Here is a 21,152-nt window from a genome sequence, read left to right as displayed (position 1 = left end):
AAGATGCCGGCCAGCTTCTTACCTGTCCCACTGGCACCCGACGAAGGCACCCGACGCTGGAGAGGGAGATCAGCGGACGACGATCGATGGAGGACGACGCTGGATGAGCACAGGGGGACTAGGTAAGTTAGGATGGGAAAAATCTCGGGGTTAACCATCCTTGCAATTTTTTTTTGCCCGAACGAAGGTCGGGCTTAACGGCAAGGAGGTTAATACTTGTATCTATGTTCTTTTCTACTACATCATCAGAAATGAATAGGAAAGTAGTCACACTAACCTTGTTGCAGGACACACATTTAATGGCCAGAAATTTAAAGACCTCTTCAGTACAGTATTGGTCCACACCATGACTCCAGAAGTGGCGCATAACCTTCCAGTATTCACTATATGCTGACTATGCATATAAAATAGTTTCAAGCCATTGATTGAGGCTAATGGGTGAATGTTCTTTCTGTGCATACCATACCTCCCAACTTTTAAAGACGGGGCCTGATTTAACAAGCAAATATACGGAAGCTCGACGCACGTACTTACGCGCCGATATACGAGGTGTTTTTCCGTGCTACATTTTTTTGTTACATTATACTCATTTACAAAATTAATTCATTTATTGTTACATTTGTTGCACTGTTTTTATACTTTTTGGTTTGCTTTGCAACACTGCAAACTAATTTAGATCAAGCTGTATATATTCTAGTAACACTTTATAATATGTCATCACACAATAGTATGAATTGTCACCAAGCTTTTGTGATCTATGTGTGTGTATGTCAAAATACATTTAAATGCATATGCATTTTCATTAATACTATTTACCTGAAATGATTTGTGGTGGGGTGGGGTCATCAAGTAAGTTTGCTTGGATAGTATGCATTGATGTGACCTTTTAATCCTTATTATTGCTAGTTTCATCTTTTGCTGCAATGTTTTTGTGCCTGGTTTGTAATGACAGTTTCTATTGTTTAGCAATTCTTCAGCAATGTTTTGTCATTTTTTCCACAAATATTTAGTACAAATGTCTGCATGGTTTCCACTCCAAACTGCTACTTGACCCCCGTTTGCCTTTGTCCCATTCCCATGTCCCAAGTAACATTGTCACATAATGGTATTTGAATGTATTATGTACATATTTCTTTTAGGAATAAATTGTCATGGTTTTTATTTCTTTGTTTTTTTTTTTTTGTTTTAATTTTCTTAGTCTGACATTTGCACTCATGTTGATTTGCTGCCACACAACTCCTCTCATTTGTAGTAGTGTTATAGGTTTGTTCTCATTGTGCTCTACTGCCTGATCTTAGCCCTATTGTTTACAAACACACTTCCACTTGCTGTCCAAACAGGTTGTCAATTAGTTGATCAACTCAGTTGCATACTAACACACCTGATGATGATGGAAGGAGGTCCAGGTTTCCAAGCACAACATCAAACAACATTGATTGCTAGGCTCACAAGCAAGGTCAAGCACTCCTAAATACCAGATAGTATGCTTTAGTTATGTGTTTACATGATTCTAATCGTATTAGTAATTTTGTATTGAAAAATGCCAGAGACAGTTTAACTTGGCAACTACATGCTGCTGGATTGTATTTTTCATGCTTTTCTGGCTACATAAGCAATGCTTGCCCAAATCTGCACTAAATTGCACTTTGTCCCAGTTTGGCAATGTGTTTTTGTAAAGTGTCACATAAAGGTCCAGCTCTTACACAAATATGTCAGCTATTTCATTTCCCAAACAATTAGAGTGTGCTTGCTATTACTTCAACTCCTAGGTTGGTTTGTAACCCAATGTTGGAAATGGAATGCTAATGTTGGAAAGGGTAACCCTGATGATAGCAACATCATCAGGGTTTCTCTTTCCTCAGGGAGCAAAGCAATCAGCGGAGCTTTACTATGCTGACAGCTCTGCTCCCCTGATCCTGGAGGCAATACGAGGGCAATAGAGGTTGAATGGAGATACCATCTCCATTCATACCTCTACTGCTCTGTGATTGGCTGAGGAAAGGGAAACCCTGATGATGCTTGAGCTGTCATCAGGGTTTCCTATTTCTCAGTAAATCACAGAGCAGTAGAGGTATGAATGGAGATAGTATCTCCATTCAACCTCTATTGCCCTCGTATTGCCTGCGGTTACAGCTAATTGAAGGCACCTGCTTTCAATTAGCTGTGACCGCACAGTTCCCACGGTCCAGGAATCCCACAATGACATTATGATTCATAATGTCATTGTCGGATAACCTGTAAAAAATAAAAACAAGTTTAAAATAAAAAACAGATACGAAATAAATAATTTAAGAAAAAAAAATTTTTTTTTTTTTTCTCTCGAATTTTTGCTGTCGAATGCAGCAAAATTCGGTTCGGGTCTACCCGAATTCGAACAGCCATATTCGAGTCGAATAAAGGGACAACCCGAATTCGAACATCAACACTAATAATAAGTGTTAGTTCTTGGTATAGTAAGTGTTCTGTGAATGCAGTGTAACACAAGAGTTTTTTTTTACAAAGGTTGGTAAGGGTTGTGCTCTCCGGTCACTTTATTGCTTTTTGGTTGTTAGGAGCCATTGTTACTACTGACTACCACACTGAAGTACTGTGAGCTGTGAACATTGTAATTATACTAGGGCTTCTGGGAATATCTGAAAGGTAGGTCTTCCCCCATGCTCCCAATATTGTACAATATTTAGAAACTATTTGCTAAATAAGATATTAGCTCAAAAAATGACATATATACAGTATAGGTAATAGCTTGGCATTCTGACAATGCAAAGGGACATAGCAACATAATAGGTGTCTTTATGATTTTACTACTGTTAGTTGTATTACAGCAATGACATTATACATTACCTATTAACCAGCCCTCAGGCAATTTTTCCAAAGATGAATTTCTGGTAGAGGGCTGTCTGACTCAGGATATAGGCATCATGGCATGATCCTGGGAAACCTGTGCCTGCACTCATGATTTTCCTGTTGGTATTACAGACTATTTGTACATTTAGCACTTCCGGTTGCGAAAGGCGATTTCCTGCCATTTAGGTGCCCGAATTGCCACAAGGGTGCCATTGATGGCCCCCAAAACATTAGGAAAGCCCGCTCACCTGAAGAAGTCCATCTTTACCTTCCTCCACTCCTTAGCTGTTTGAGGGATCTGAATATATAGTGGGACAAGTTCCACAATGGTATTTATGACCTTCATAAAAACCCTGGAAACTGTAGGCTGTCTTAGTCCACAAATTAAGGCCAAGGAGGTTTGAAAAGGACCCCTTCCTAAAATATAGAGATTTGCCAAGAGCCTGGTCATTCCTGGCACAGCCTGGCTTCTCTTTGTTTTTGGAGCAATTTTAGCTTCCATCAAGCTGTACAGGTCATGGATGACCTGGCGGAACAGGCGGAAACGCTTTTTGACATTCTGGTCACTTGGGATACTATCCAGGTGGCTCCAAGAGAACTTGCTGCCCCTCGGACCCATCGCGAAGTTAAAGGCTGCTCCTCGGGTTGTTGTTGCTCCTCCTCTGCAGTAACCAGAAGAGTTGTGGTTGTTGCCACAACAGCACTAGTTAAAAGCAACAATTCAGCAATGTCCTCCTCCAGGATAACAACATGCACAATCCTCACCCTGGCACATATTTAAGCGTGCAAAAGAATGTGCGCACGTAACGCGCATGAACGTGCTTATGAACGTACGCACGTACTGTATCCTTATATATTTTCACAGAACTTCTTAGCCATTCTGCATGGAAACAAAACATTTCAAAACACAAAGAAAGAAAATGCCACAAACCAGAAGGCTGCCACAAGAAAAACAGAACTGAAAGTAAGAATACACCATTTACTTTATTCCTCCAAAAATGTTTTTGGTGTTTTGTCCCATAACTGTTTTATTTTTTTTCCTTCTAGTAACATGGAGCCAAGGAGAATTGCCACCACCGCCGTTGTCGCTGCTGGCCCTGCCACCACCACCCCAGGGTCTTCAGTCCATTGACCAACAGGCAGCTCCCTCAGGCCAGCTAGGTTGCCTTGTGAAGCAGGCCAAGTAACATGTAACATGTGGCACCTCAGCCAGTTTGAGTCGGACCAGGGATTCTGCTTCCAAGGCAACCAGCTTCACTCCTGAGCAAAATGCAGCCCTTATGGAGTCCTACGTACAACATTTTCCACGACTCCGTGGAGGCTTGCACCCCCAGACCTCCCATGCTGAAATGCAGGGACTCTGGGAGGAAATTGCCAGGAGTGTTAATGCAGTGGACCATTACCCAGTGTCAAAAAGGTGTGACATCTTCAGACACGTCAAAAGGGTCCTGGGCACAGAGGCCGGAAGGAGTGGGACCTATCCTGAACATCTTGTGCAGCGTCTCGGGGAGTACGAAAGATTGGCTTTGCCATTCATTGGGCCAGAAACGGTGGTAGGGGTGGACTACCGAGATGACTCTGATGCTTGGCAACCATTTTAGTTCAATCCTTTTACATTACCTAATTACCAATGTTAATTTTGGCGATTTTTTTGGGGGGGATTGCAACAGTTTAGTCATTAGCATTGAGAACAAAATTGGATTGTGTTTTGACTTATTTATTTTTGGGGTGAAATATGGGATCATTTTTTTTAAATGACCTCTTTAGTGTATTTTTACCTTCTTTTGACTTGCATCAACAATGTGTGTATTTCATTTTTTTTACAATAGTACGCCCTGAGACGCAGCTGAGGCCCCGGAGTGATGTGGATGACGAGGATGTCACTTCGCATTGAGATAACACTGGGCTTTCTCCTGGTAAGATGAACCTTCATGGTATATCTTTGACATTGTGCACCTGTCTCTAATCATGTTTAAAACCACACTCATATGTGTAATATGAGTGTTACATTTCACGCATTTTTGCTCTGGGAGTGTTATGTTTTTTGTTTATATTTGTGGTGAACCAATCAATCCAAATGAACTTGGGTTAGAGTCAAGCTCACTCTATTTTATTTGTTTTTGTGCTTTATTTAATAGATCACCATCTACAGGAAGAGGTTCTTGATCCACTGCAGAGAAGCCTGCAGGAGAATACAGGTAATTTGGTTTGTGTGTGTGTTCAGCCTTCCAAAAGCTAAAAAATAACCTTCGATCTCTATATATTATATCTATCTATATATATATATATATATATATATATATATATATATATATATATATATATAAGATTTGTTAAATTTTCGTGGGAGATGTTTCTGGTGCAGCCTTTCTTTGGGAATGTCTACCTGCTTATTGAGTTAAATATTTAAAGTAGACTCCAACTTCTGTCTGAATGTAAAAAAATAATTTTGCCTATGCAAAATATTGGGGACTTTTGATATGTGAAGATATGTCACCACATTCATTCATTTTGATGTGAAATGTTATGTGCCTTTGTAGAATATCCTAGTCTGCTGGTTTCTGGTTCTGAAGAGTTTCACAGGCTGCATCCACTGTGGAGGTAGGCAAGAACTGGTCCATTAGTGTTTATTTTGGGATGTGTTGGAGGGAAAGAACCTTTCCCAATGTGTTCCATTTGTGTTTTTTTTTTGTTTAGGGTCCCTCAGGTGGACATTTTACCACAAGAAGAAGAGGAGACACCTGGGGTTTCAAACGTAAGCAACCCATGTTCAATGTTTAGGATTCAAAATAAATGTGTCTAACATTTTGTCTAACATTTGTTGATGTTCCAATGTCAGGATGCTGTCTGCATAATGTCATGGTGACCTACAAAATTATGTGATATTTTCATAATTTTTTTCCCCTTTGTAGCAACCAGTGGATGCAGGTGGATTGGTTCAACCCAGTGTGGGCAGCCAGCTTCTAAGCCTCACTCAGAGGCTGGTTGGCCATTTTGATAGTGTAGTGGAGTTAAGGATGTCTGCTCCCAGTTAAAATAAGTTGCCCCTGCCTGCCCACCTTGTGACCCTGCAAGCCCACCTCCTAACACGTGGGCAAGTAGTCGTCGGGCTGTGGATTGGGCTCTTGGGGTGGCCCGTGGCCGAGATATTGGTGTGGGCTGCGCACGTGGCCCGGCTGTTGAAGTGGCTCGTGGCCGTGCCTGGTTTGGGCGAAATATGTAGATGGATGCCGGGTGCCAGGTGAGAACATTCTTCCTGTTCTATTCTTCACTCAGTTTTTTCCAGACTCCATGAGACCTACAGTGCGGGTTTGTTTTGGGATCCTGTGTGAAGACACTTACTTGTATAGGATAGCTTAATCTCTATTTTGTGTTTGCCCAATGTCCACAGGTTAGTGACCCTTCCCTTGACACTTTACCTATCTATGTTTCTTTTGATGTGGCCCAAGTATGCTCCAAATGTAGTTTTAATATCTAATCCCAGAAGAATGTTCCAGTTTAGAATTACTTTCACAAATTTACAATCAAGTATGAAATCTCAGCTCAATAATAAAAAAAATAAACATTATTTCCAAATACACGATCGCATCTTTGTTCACGAAATGAACACATATCTAGTTACGTCTAGGAACCAAATATGACACACCTTACTTCTCTGACTCTTGCCTGTAACAGATAAATGTGCTTGCTAATAGGTCAACTACACTTCTGTTGGATAAAATGACATAATAAGGTGTTCAGCTGTGTATTCTATGCCAAATATATATATTTTGACGAGGACATGACATATCTAACATACCCAACACATCTAACATACCCAAGTTACTTTTAAGATCACAGGATATTTGGCTAATAAAGTGACCAATGCAGGAATGGAGCAAACTCGGCCAACCTTCTAAACAGGTTGGTGTAGGATAAGAGCATGTTTGATATTTTATGGTTCAAACATTCATTGTGTTTTTTTAAGGATGGAATTGGATTGGGAAGGCTGGAAAGCGATTTTTAATGTGCACTTTACAACCTTCACAAAATCTAGCTTTTAGTTTTTTTACAAATGTTTTATATATTTTTTTTTATTCTCCCCCATAACTGTAAATGTAAAACCCAACAAATATAAAAATATAACAATATAAAACTTTTTTAAAAACATATATACAAAATTGTAAAGTTTTAAAAGCGGTACCGCCTGGGCATACCCCGAGGAGGGGCCATCCTGAGCTGGCGCTCCATGGTAAACATCCTCCAGTGCAGCCAATACAGGCTATCCTGTCTACTTCCTGGCGGGTGAAGAAAATACAAATAATATATTAACTGGAAGAGTTTGGTAAAACCATTTAAGAAAAGTACCGTCCTTGTAAAAAACAAACTAATTAAACTATAAACTTACCAGGAGGATGTCTGCCATGTTGCTGTTAAAAGCTGCCTAGACATGAAGCTAGTCATACACTCCTAATGATACTTGATGGAGCTAGGCCTAACAAACTATGACCCTGATTCACTAAGCAAAATCGCTCAAATAAATTTCAGGCGCTGGTGTATTCGTGCAGAAGTTAGTAACAGAAATGATTTCGCTGCTGGAGCCGCGCATCCCTGACAGTTTTACACTGGTGAGCTTGCATTAAAAGTCACTAAAAAAGTTCCCCTAAAAAAGCATTCTTTCTAATGGCACACGTATTATTATTATTATTATTATATTAATACGTGTGCCATTAGAAAGATCACGTATTACCCTTAGCCCTAAAAAAAACGTTTGTGCTGTTCAAATGTTTAAAACATCTATATGCACTAAGGAAAAAGCATATTTTAAAATTACTTATTTCTTTCCTGTTGGGCAAGAGTTAACCGAGTTCAGCTCCTCTACATAGGCGCCTATCTAAACGCTTACGATGCCTGATGGGAGGAGCCGCCTGGGGGTAAATCTTGCGACTTTCTGCGGGCGAAACCTCGGCTTTGCCATTGGACTAGATTTTCCCACAAAAGTCACAAGCACACACACGTTCTTGTTTGCTTCTATAGATATATATGTATATGTGTGTCAATATAATTATATACTTCAATAATACATATATATATATTATAAATAAATATATATATATATATATATATATATATATATATATATATATAAAAAACTGTATGGATACACTGGCTAAAAATGTAATTTTGTATCAGCATTAGGTATTCAAATGCAATTATATATAATATACATCATAGAGATATTTGTTGGGCCATTTTTGAACTATTTTGGCTTTACATGGAAGTGTGGGAGTACATGTGTTTTGTTTGTTCTTTTTAATTTTTTTGTCATTTAGTGAAAATTTTGTGTTTTTATATTTTATTGTGACCTTTTAGCGAATGTTTCTTTTGAATAAAGTTGTTTGTAAAATGTTGTCGTTGTTTTTTGGGGGTTTCGTATGTGATCTCCTTTCCAATCTCCCAGGACACACAGTTTAGAAAGACAATTGTGATTGTTTTTAAGGTGTTCCTGTCTCTGAATTATTTGTAAGGCTAAAAACAGCACAATTGTACTGTTAAAACTCAGTTGTTTGATGCGCATAATTGTGCGCCAAACTTCAGGAGCGTGTAGCTCATAGTTGTGCGCCACGGCGGACCCCCATGTGCGCCTGAACTGTTTTATCAGTTAAAAAATGCACTGCACTTTTGCACAGTCCTCATTCAGGTACGTTTGTATTTTTTTGTGTATATTGCTTGTTTTGCTTCATATGCACTCATGTATGTATAGACATGAGGAACAAACAGGATGAAGTACTGCTCTGGAACAGGATGAAGAACTCCACTGGAACAGGATGAAGAACTCTGCTGGAACAAACAGGATGAAGTACTGTGCTGGAACCAATAGCTATATATATATATATATATATATACACACACACTCACTCATACACACAATACAGCCTGTATCGAACGTTCGTTCATCACGCATGCTCGGAACATGCACGATCACTGAACGACCGTACACACGATAGATGGTGAACGATGGTCGTCCAATCGGATCCACAGGGCCGGTCGTTCATTTCCAACGACTATCCTCGTTCGTCGGCATCGTTGGTCACTTTTTTTAAGAACGATTTTTGGTCAGTCGGTCGTTCGTCGTTCATTTCCACCAATAATAATTGGACGTGTGTACGCAGCTTAAGAGTGCGAGACCCTGCTTGTGAGCTTGGCAATCAATGTGGTTTGATGTTGTGCTTGGCAACCTTGACCTCCTTCCATCACCATCAGGTGTTTTGGAATGAGTATGCAACTCAGCTGGACAACTAATTGACAACCAGTTTGGACAGCAAGTGAAAGTGTGCTTGTATACAATAGTGCTAAGATCAGGCAGCACAGCACAATGGCAACAAACCCATAACACAACTACAGATGAACAGAGGAGTTGTGTGGGGACAAATCGACATGAGGGCAAGTGTCAGACTATTAAAAACAAACAAACAAAAAAAAAAAGAAATACAATCATGACAATTTATTCAGAAAAGGACTATGTACATAATACATTCAAATACCAATATGTGACAATGTGACAAAGGCAACGAGGGGGGTCAAGTAGGAGTTTGGTGTGGAAACCATGCAGACATTTGTATTCAATACTTGTGAAAAAAATGACAACACATTGCTGAAGAATTGCACTACAGAAACTGGCATTACAAACCAGGCACAAAAACATTGCAGCAACAGATTAAACTAACAATCATGAGGATTACAAAAAATCACATCAATGCATACGATCCAAGCAAACTTACTTGATTAACAGCCGACTAACTGATACTTTTTGCCTACGTAAAAAAAATCTGTGTAAGCATTTGTCAATACAACTATGGACAACTATACAACTCTGGATTTTTCTTTGTATTTGTATTTCTTTGTATTTGTAACTAAAATGGTGAAAGTAGTGTGAGAAAATGTTGAATTGAAACATGTTACAAAAGTTGATTCTAAGGTTAACTTACAAGCAATCTCTTCGTCCTCGGCTGCCTTCTCTCCTTTATCGGAGGACTCTGGCTGCTGGCTGCTGATGTTGGGCAGCGGGCCCCTCCTCTGCAGATGGCTCCTCCTCCACGGTGGGGTTCTCCTCTGGGGATGGCTCCTCCTCCTCCAGGGATGGCTGCTCTTCCTGGACGTCCTGTGGGACTGCCAGTCGCCTGTGTAGCCGCTGTAAGATCAGCAGCCACCGGCATGATGGAGAGTTGGCTGTAATAACAAAACCAAACATTCAAAATTAATAAGCATAGTAAAATATAGGAAGTGAAAAACAAACAGTTCTAGGCTAAACAATACTACTTTACACAAACAACAAACATTTTAAAACATCACCCCTTAACAAAAGACAAAATGCAAAACTTTCCAGACAGCATGCAGTCCCCCACTTCGCGGACGAAATCCGCTCTCCTCCACTTTAGGTCGCTCCATGTGTGCTGTATTTGGCCCACAGCCGCATATCATTGTCTTAAGAAAAAGAGAAACAAAATGTGAGTTATTTTCACAACAACCAAACACCTCTTAAAAAAAAAAAAAAGAGATCACTGATTCATGGATATATTTTCTGTTGCAAATTGACATAGTTTGGTTGCAATTGTAAACTGTTTGTTAATATTGTGTGTAGATATAAATGGGTATACTATTACTAAGAATCTTCTGGTTGCCATCCTACTAAGCTTAATCCTAGTTAAACCACTGTAAAAACAATAATTGTGCTCCTAGATGTAAACTCTGTTTATCCAGTTTTAGTGAAGCACAAGTAAGTGCCAGACATACATACATACATACATACAACACAGGTGAAAATGTAAGCAACATTGCATTAGGTCAGATAATGCAGCACATGTGGATTTATTTTGTTGAGAAAAAAACACAAACAAAAAAGTGAATAAATAAATACAAAACACGGGAATATCTATGTGAGAGTCAAATGATGTGTCTTCACCAAAATCAGGATTGTGGTCTCCGCTATCCAGAGGACATTCTCCCAGAAGGCTTCCACTGTTCTCCGGCCAAAGAAAGATCATTTCCAGCCTTGCGTGATATCAAGGAGGCTAATTAGTGCTCTTCTGATTGAGCTTAATGGGGTAGAATCATGAAGATTTTTACAAACCGTATATACACACATTGAAATATGTGCATGTACATAGTTGTCAACAGCCAACTTTAGGTGTGTGGACCTCTACCCACCCTCTCATCCGCAGCTCTAATCCATTGAAAAAACAAGAGAGAGAGAGAGGACGCTCCATTCTCAGCTGTCATCTGTGCAGAGGATTCCAGCTGCTGATAAGAGCTGGGCAGTGAGAACAGTGGAGCTAGAATGAGATGGGGACACAGGTTGTCCCTCCCCCATTCTAAAGCTGTGCTGTGGCTTCTATTTAAAAAAAATAATTGGGAAAATATATCCACTCTGTGGGCATGTGTAACGACATCATGGGCACAGTGTGATAGCTGTGTGTGGGAATTCTGCATATCTTGCAGCCTTACAACTCTGTGTACAAGCACAGAGGACCATCATAGATAATAATCCCAAAATCTCAGCCCACCAGATTTCAAGCATTTGAAGATATGGGGATGCCAACTGAAAACACTATTGAAAATCCTACATTGGGAATGCATTTACAAAGCAAGTGCACATAGGGGAGCTTATTTGAAAAAGTAGACCCCGGGCCAACTTACATAGAAAGGAGCAAGTGTCCCCCACTTGAACCTACATTTTCTTGTTTATGCACCTCACCATTCCCAATAAATTGGGGTTTCTTGAAATGTATGTATAAATTTAGGGCTAACACCTCAATTCTCCTTGCTAGGTAAGGGGGGGGGGGGGGGGCATAAATGGGCCTTTTCCCTTTTGGCCTCCTAGATGCACTTGCTTTTTAAACAACAACAACCTCCAAGAAATGTGGTTGAGTAATAGCTAATAGGATCCTCGGTGTACCCTCAAAATTTCAAGTTGTTACAAACAAAGGGTTTAGGACATCTGAAGGTTTAAAGACAGTGAGTTCTTAGGCTGAGGAATATGAGAGGCAGCCTTAACATTTAAATGTGCAAACATGCATCATGCATAAAAACACATTTAAATGTGCAAACACGCATGATGCATAAAAACACATTTAAATGTGCATGCATAGACATACATGTATGCTTTTGCAAATAAAAAGAACTCCCCCAAAAAATTTTTTTTAAAAATTAACTTACCTGAATGATTAGGCACAGGTCCCTTTCTGCAAACAACGGGCGTAGCCTGATAACGCAGATATGAAACTTCTGGGTTTACTCCCGCTTACTGATAAATGTGCGTACGCTACGCATTTGCACGTACACCTACTGTATGCGTATTATTACCCGCATGTAACTGCTTTCTTTTTGGCACAAAAGTATGCATATATTTTTATACTTTTTATTTCTTTTTTGTTAGGTTTCTTTTTGAAATTATGGACTAACATGCTGGTTTGTACACTTTGAGCCAAACATATGTTCTTGCTTTTCCAGCCTTTCAGGGTCTTTATGCAGTTTGAATTGCATTTTGGACCCTGGCCACCTATAAATTGACTTACTCACCTCAGCTTGGTAGTGCAAATCCTCATTGCCTATTTCTTCCTATATTTACTCTTTTATATGTACACACATAAATGCATACATAAATACACATATATATATATATATGTGCATGTATGTACATACATGAGTGCATATGAAACAATATACACCTAAAAAGAAAAAAAAAACTTACCAGAGCTAGTCAAACAAATAATAGAAGGAAACTGCCTAAAACAAGCATAATTGAAATTTTTAAGTGGAGGTCCTGGGACATTGTTAAGGAGATCACATAAAAACAAAGCAAGTTAGACAATACCCTTATATATGCTCATCATTATGCGCACAGGTGTTGAAATTAACATGCAGTTGGGCGTGCGCAGTACGTGAAATTTGGCTGTTTTTTTTTCCAGTTTGACATTCCAAAATCATATATTGATCCGATCCTTTAGATTTGTTCACCAGTAAACCGCTATTCAAGAAAAAAAAAGAAAAGCAGAGGAGGATCTTTCAGTTATATATTTCTAATTATATTAATGAGGTTTATAAATATATATGTGTATATATATATATATATATATATATATATATATATATATATATATATATACCGTGTTTCCCCGAAAATAAGACACTGTCTTATATTTTTTTGGCCTCCCAAAAACACACTAGGTCTTATTTTCAGGGTAGGCCTAGGTCTTATTTTCGGGGTAGGTCTTATATTAGGGCAGGTTGAGACAATAGTGATAGGTCTTACTTTCGGGGTAGGTCATACTTTCGGGGAAACACGGTATATATATATACACCCCGCGCCATCCTGTTATCTGCCTTCGTCCCGGTGCGGAGGAAGTGCCATCTTCTTTCTGCTTCTGCCTACATCACTCGATGTACAAGAAAAAAGACCTAATTATTTTTTTTTATTATCTAATTTTAAGATATGGCTGCAGGTACTATTATTATTATTATTGTTATTAATATACAGTATTTATACAGCGCCATCATATTACGCAGCGCTGTACAAAGTCCAAAGTCATGTCATACTATGAGCCTGATTCATCAAGCCAAATTGGAAGCTCGCTCACGGACGCATAATCATGATCTGGAATCGGACGCCTAAAAGCTATTTATCAACCAAATTTCGGCCGGCAGGGATATGCTGGCTTATTTTCCCGGCAGTTAACTGAAATGATCGCTCGCTCTGCACGGCAAATCTCTGTGAGCTTGACACTGGGGAGCTTGCATTAAAAATCACTGTTCCCTGGGGCGTGGCTTAGCGGTCTCCCGAGATGGCCGCTTAATTCTCCTGCTCTGACGGCACCAACGTGATATTTGCAGCTCAGCCAGCACCTGATCCTTAATAATGGCCAAATTAAAGTGATCTAAGGGAGGCTTCCCCCCATCCCTACACAGCATCACAGCTCTTCTTAGCCCTTGATACAGGCTTTCATAGGAGACACTCCCGCAGCTCCTCAGCCTTCTAAGATGGCCCCGGCTTCCTCTTCTTCCCAGCACACGTGGTGTGCAGAGGAGTCTCCGGCTGCACGCCACCCTCATTCAGCAGCAGACCAGGCTGATTCTTCTCCCGGCTTAGCAGTGGGTGGCCAGATCACCCAGGATTGTGGAGCAGATGACCGGGAAGCAGAAGACCGTGCTGGGGTGAGTTTTTCCCCCTCATCCGGGGATTCGCCCTCTCGTTGGACTCATCATGATGGGGGGATTTCTTACTCACCTGATGCCCCATATTCCCCCCTGGATGATACTGTGCCATTAGCCTTTAGACCAGAGGCGATCTCATCTCCTGTCGAAGGGACAGTTGGGGGCAATAAAAAAATCAGTCCCCCACAGAATGACTAAGTCTGACTTTCCCCACTTGGGCCCCCCATCGCAAATACCTGGTCCATCATATGGGACATGTTCTTCAGGGACCCATGGACCTGTTGAACCACCCCAACCTGGCAAGCAGGGTCAGGGACCTGTGGCTGACGCACTACATTCCCCATGGCAGGAATACCTTCAGATGTTGCCCACTAAGGCTGATTTTCAGCTACTGATATCTGAGGTTCAGGCAACATTTTGCTCTGAAATTAGGGTCCTCCGTACTGACCTGCAGTCTCTGGCTGTGAGAGTAGAAGATATAGATGAAAATTTACACCAAGCTAAGGGGGACATAGAGATCCTTACACGCAAATCTCGAGATTATCATTTGAAGATCAGGGACCTCTACCGTCACCTAGAAGATATGGATAAGAAGGGCCGCAGTAATAACATTAGAGTTCACGGTTTACCTGAAGCCACCTGTAACTCGGATCTGAAATAAGTTCTGCAGGCTTTCTTCAACCACCTCTTGGGGTACCCCTCATCGCAAGAGGTGGGAATTCTTATGGCTTACAGAGCCTCGCGGCAACCTGCCTCGGCCTCAAGACCATGAGATGTTCTTTGCCACTTAGCAGATACAGAACTGAAAAATGAGATCATGGCTGCTGCATGGAATATGCACAACTAAGAATTTGATGGGGCCCCTCTACAGCTTTTCCAAGACTTATCATGGCACACCCTGCAACAAAGAAGCCTTCTACAGCCACTCCTCACCCTGCTCCAGGACAATCATATTCCCTATTACGGCCCGCCATGAGGGGAAGTCGGCTGTTCTGCACTACCCGGAGGACTTGCCTGTCTTCTGCCGAGATATGGGAATTGCCTTGCCCAAGCTTCCTGGATGGGAGATAGAGGATTTTTTGCCCCCATCACCCCCACTTTGGCAAACGGCCATGACCAGGAAATGCTCAAGACGCCGGGTTCGGCGTTCTTCTTTATCTCTTCTTCCACGGGACAGTGGACAGCATTGATTGGGCCTGGCCCTTACATTTACATTGCTACTTTGATCTTATGCTGCAATCTTAGATTTCAATGCTGCTCTGCTCCACAAATAGATGCTTAACTTGCAACTTAATGTTTTGCCCTGTATAATATTATAGAGCTAAAGATTGTCACTGTTTACTAGTAGAATTTATTTCTAAATGAATAATACTTGAATGGCAGTACTTATTACATGTTATGCTCTACCTCAAATGTTATGGTCCTCGGCCTAGGTGTTGACATCCTGCTAGTTATTGTGACCTCTTGCCTTTTATAGACTGACGATTGGTTTATGTTTGACCTATTGCTGGTTTTCTGATTATAATTATTGCTATCTGAACATTATTTTAGCTGCCTCAAAGATGGTTTTTTCTTTGTCCTGGTATATGCATAGGTCTCGGTCTGCAATCTTACCTAGGCCTCTAATTAATATACCTTACCATGCTGCTGTTTAATAAATTTTGCCATATGTTTGGTATCATATTTCCATGGTACTACCCTCATATGCTGTAATGTATACTTGCCTTTATATAGATACTCTCAGGCTGCCCTCTTGCCCCTTGGGGAGGCCCCGCGCCGGGTCCGATATGTCCGGATATGATGGGGGGCTCTTTCACAGGGGCTTTTTTGTCGCTTGATAGCTGGTGCCACAAATGTTATGATGATCAGATATCTGTCTGGTGGTTGTTCCGGAGACTTGTTGGGTCCTCGACCCCTATAGGAGTGTTGGTGTACCTGCCAGGTGTGCTTGTTCACTGCTGTCCTTTTGTAAGGCACAGGGACCGGCGGATACTGGACACTCCATGGTCGTTATTTCGCAACTATCTTACTTTGGTTTATTGTTCATGTTTATGTTTTTTATTGTGATTGTTTTCCCCTGCCCATACCTACCTAGTTCCCTACCTTACCCCATGGGGCAATTTTCTTATCCTCTAAAATATACTCCAGAGCACACGCCTATTTGTATTTTAATATATTTAAGCAACGAAGGGGTCTAAGCACTTTTCACTTTATCGAAGGTTATTATGGCTACTAAAATTCTATCCCTTAACGTGAGGGGATTCAACTCCAACACTAAGAGGAAATTAGCACTTAGGGAATTTATACGTCAGTCTGTGGAGGATTATATTCCTACAAGAGACACATTTTGATAGCTCGGGTACTTTTAATTCTGTCTCCAAATATTACCCAGGAGTTTATGTGGCTAACTCTCCTTCTAAAAAACGAACGGGGGTTGCAATTTTGATTCGGGACTCTTTTAAATTCTCCCTCACTCGCACAATTGCTGACCCTGAGGGAAGATTTATTATTCTGCATGGCACCCTTCGAGGTGTCCCTCTGACGATGTGCAATCTTTACGCCCCCAATTTGGGTCAGATTAAGTTTATTACTAAAACACTGGTCCTTTTGGAGGAGTTTATTCATACCTATTTGATTTTTGGGGGAGACTTTAATTCTATTTTTCCCCTACTCAACATAGAATGTCCATGTTTACATCTCCTCCACCTCTAGCTGTACTGCAACAATCTAAACTCTTTGGACAGCTTATCAGATGCTATCAATTATATGATAGCTGGAGGATCCAACATCCTACGAGCAGATAGTATTCCTTTTACTCTCCTCCCCACCAAACACACACCCGCATTGATTATATATTTATTAACCTATTGTTATTGAGGAATAGTATCTCTGCAGATATCCATCCTATTTCATGGTCAGACCATGCCCCGATCACCTTAGAGGTTCTTTTCACTCCCTCTACAACTAGAATCTGCCATTGGAGACTAATGAATTTCGCCTTAAAAACATGGATACTAAATTATCACTCACTACAGGAATACAAAACTATTTTACCGAGAATAAGGGTTCAGCAGCACATACCTCCACTCTCTGGGAAGCTCATAAGGTGGTTTTTAGGGGTCAATGTGTCGCCTTAGGTTCCTGCCTTAAAAGGAATTCCAATTTACAGCGTGCTTTGACAGAGCAGGCTTTAAAGATCGCAGAGGGACGACTACCACAAGGGCAACAAAGCTGACACGCTACTAGCACGCAAACTGAGGGACGCACAAATTAACTCTTCTCCCATGGCTATTAAGGATGAGAAGGGAATACTTTGGTACGACCCCTCTCATATAGCCTCCCGGTTCGAACAATACTATATACATCTCAACTTTACAACCCACTATTGATTCTTACTTAGCAGAATTGGATCTTCCCCTACTGAAGGTGGAACATCTGGAGCATCTTAACAGTCCCATCACTGAAGAGGAGATCTCGAAGGTTATTTCTCATCTCCCTTCGCATAAAGCCCCGGACAGTTTACCGTATCTATATTATAAAACTTTTCTGCCAAATTTACTCCCCTATTTAGTGGATTTATTCAATTATTTTTTACAAGGTAAACCTATTCCACCTTCCATGTCATGCTCCCATGTTACTGTTATTCTCAAACTGGGTAAAGACCCATTAGTCTGCTCTAATTATAGGCCCATAGCATTGCTGAATTCGGATCCTAAAATTTATTCTAAAACTTTGGCAAATAGGCTCTCCAAATTTATGCCGTACCTTGTGCACAGAGATCAAACAGGCTTTATCCTATTTCGCCATGTGAGTGATAATACCCGCAGAGTAATTAATGTCATAGATATTCTCAACAAACGCAATACCCCCTCATTAGTACTCAGCTTAAATGCGGAGGAGTTTTACCGTCTTAGTTGGCCATTCATGTTCTCCACACTTGCTAAAATAGGGTTCACCAGACCATTTGTAGGCGCCATTCTTTCCTTCTACAGCTGCCCATCAGGTCAAATTACCTCACGCCTCCTCTACGCTATTTCCAAATAAAAACGGGACGCGACAGGGATGTCCCTTGTCCCCCTTGCTTTTTGCACTTAGTATTGAGCCACTTGCAGAGAAAATCCGATCTAACCCCAATACTCAGGGAGTCCCAGTGAAGGGATCCTCCTACAAAATCTTGTTATATGCAGATTATGTTCTTATCACACTGACACAGCCTCTTACCCCCCTCCTGAACTTATGGGCCGAACTACACACTTTTGGCATTGCCTCGGGCTATAAAGTAAATTCCTCCAAGACGGAGGCCTTACCTTTATATATACCACCCTTACAACTCTCAGCATTCCAAGATAGATACTCATTTTTGTGGCGGGATTGTTCATTGAGTTACTTAGGCACTCAAATCACAGCCACATATACCCAACTATCTGCCCGTAATTTCCCTCCGCTATTCCAGGAGATATACAATTATCTGAACAAATGGAAGGGGCACTCTGTGTCACTCATGGGACGCATTGTGTCAGTAAAAATGATGCTTTTACCTAAGCTCCTCTCTTTTTTTGAGACCTTTCCGGTCCGATGGATTCCTGAACTTTATTTGGGCGCATAAGAGACATGGATTGTCTAAGACAGTGGTTTGCACACCCAAAGATCTGGGAGGCCTCCGCTATTTGCCCTTGGACCAAACTATTTTCCTCCAGTATTTGCCGGGAGTTGGAAGAGGCCTGGCTCACCCCTCTACATCCCAATGTGATGTTATGGAGCTCCTCCATGAAACATATGGGAGCCTACAAAATTAAATATGGTCTTTCCGCTGCGGCCTCGGTACTTACCTTTAATATACACACACCCCTGATACCCGACAGTCTAACCAGATCCATGTGGCAACCATGGAGAGAATGAAAAATATTTTGCATTCGGTGGAGAGGAGATTACTCTCCTTCCTGGAATTACAGGAGAAAATGTGACCTCCCCAAACCTCTTTTTTGCATACCTGCAGATCAGGCATTATGTTCCCCCTCTTCAACAATTACCCAGATTTACTCAAATGCCTTCCTTTGAGAGGATGTGTGCAGCTGGTCCCTACACCAAGGGTCTTATCGCCTCCATTTATTGCCTCCTCCATGTGTCAACACGGGAGGCCACTGGTAAATTTGCTTACATGTGCACCTGGGAAGCTATTTTAGACTCTTAATAGGGAGGAATGGACTGATATTTGGGAAGCAGCAAATAAAAGCACTATTTGAACCCTAGTTTTCCAGCACTTGTGGGGTTAATCATCTCTTGTAATTATGTTACTAAAGGGAGGGGGTCGGTGAATGGGTGGAAAGTGGGTCGAATATAGGAGGGCTATGGGGAGGGCGGTAGGCTGGAGATGGGATGGATGTGGGACGACCTTGGGAGGTGCATGGGGAGAGTTATGGGCGGAGTGGGTGCGGGAAAGGGGCGTGTTGACCTGTCATTTTTAGTTTGACAAAAAAGTACATACGCTTTACTACTATTAAGCACAATAGCACAATTTGAATTTTCAACTTTGAATGTTTTATTGTCCATTTTGCAATTAAGAAGTCAATGTTATTGCTATGTTATTGTGTTTGTGGCAATATTGTTTCATTTCAACAATATATCTTTATTACCACCTTTAAATGTTTGTCCTGCATAAATATTTTCTAATCTAGTTTTCCACCCTTGATAGGTCAAAATTGCATATTGGTTTGGTAAGTATTTTTGGAATGTAATATTTGTTGGGCCATTTTAGTTAATTTTGAATTAACTTGACTTTATATGGAAGTGTGGGTTACATGTGTGTGTGTGTGTTTTTTTTTTGTCATGTAAATTTAGTGGTGTCTTTGTGGCATCTATATTTTAATGTGACCTTTTAGCAAACGGGTTTATTTTGAATAAAGTTTTTTGAAAAGTTTTAAAGTTTGTTTTTGGGGGTTTGTTTTTATGTGATCTCCTTTACAATCTCCCAGTACCTACAATTTAAAAATGAAATTATGCTTGTTTTTAAGCAGTTCCTTTCTATGATTTGTTTGACTGGCTAAAAACAAGCATAATTGGCTTAGTAAAACTCAGTTTGATGCGCCTAGTTGTATGCCAAACCTTGGAAGTGTGATGTGCATTTTTGTGTGCCAAGGCGTAACTGCTTGTGCGCTTGCATGTGAACTGTATTCTATCAGTTGAAACATTTTCAAGAAAAGAGTCCTTGTGGGTGTGGGGTGTCAAAAGGCAAAGAGGATTTAATGGGGCACGTTGCTTAATGTTGTTGATTTCTAAAGTCATGGCCTTGGCTCTAAGCAACATTCATGGATGATATTGATTCTGGTTAAAGGAGGAATCCACCTTTATGTGCTTCCATTACCAAGCTGAGGTAAGTCAATATATAGTTGGCCAAGGTCTAAAATGCCATTCAAACCTGCATAAACATCCTGAAAGGCTGGAAAAGCAAGAACATATGTTTGGCACAAAGTGGATTTGTCCCTTGAACTTTTAGATACTAGTAATATTTGTTTTACGTTAACAATCCAGTATTTAATGAGCAAAATTAGGTTGAGCAACAACAGAACATCTGTTCATTTCCAAGAGTTCTTGACCCTGCTTGTGAGCTTGGCAATCAATGTGGTTTGATGTGCTTGGCAACCTGGACCTCCTTCCATTACCATCAGGTGTTTTAGAATAAGTACGCAACTCAGCTGGACAACTAATTGACAACCTGTTTGGACAGCAAGTGGAAGTGTGTTTGTATGCAGTAGAGCTAAGATCAGGCAGCACAGCACAATGAGAACAAACATATAACACTACTACAGATGAACAGAGTTGTGTGGCAGCAAATCACCATGAGTGCAAATGTCAGACTAAGAACATTAAAACAATAAAAACCCAAAAGAAATAAAAACCACCACAATTTATTCATAAAATATATATGTACATAATACATTCAAATACCAATATGTGACGTGTGACTTTGAGAATGGAACAAAGGCAACGAGGGGGGGTTCATGTAGCCATTTGGAGTGGAAACCATGCAGACATTTGTACTGAATATTTGTGGAAAAAAATGACAAAACATTGCTGAGGAAATGCTAAACAACAGAAACTGTCATTACAAACCAGGCACA

General features: G+C 40.7%; 1 protein-coding gene and 1 long non-coding RNA gene across 3 annotated transcripts in view; both read left to right on the top strand.

The window, feature by feature from the left end:
- Positions 1–21,152, top strand: part of PPARD (peroxisome proliferator activated receptor delta) — a 43,204-nt gene that overhangs the window by 11,198 nt on the left and 10,854 nt on the right. The window lies entirely within an intron of this gene.
- LOC140322213 (uncharacterized) lies at positions 2,078–7,810 on the top strand. Its single transcript, XR_011919180.1, has 4 exons — positions 2,078–4,760; positions 4,983–5,042; positions 5,385–5,445; positions 5,542–7,810. It is a non-coding gene; the product is annotated as an uncharacterized lncRNA (long non-coding RNA).

This window comes from Pyxicephalus adspersus, chromosome 1, assembly GCF_032062135.1.
Source record: "Pyxicephalus adspersus chromosome 1, UCB_Pads_2.0, whole genome shotgun sequence".
Taxonomy (NCBI): Eukaryota; Metazoa; Chordata; class Amphibia; order Anura; family Pyxicephalidae; genus Pyxicephalus; species Pyxicephalus adspersus.
Note: the sequence above shows the minus strand (reverse complement) of the source record. Positions and strands in the feature narration are given on the sequence as shown.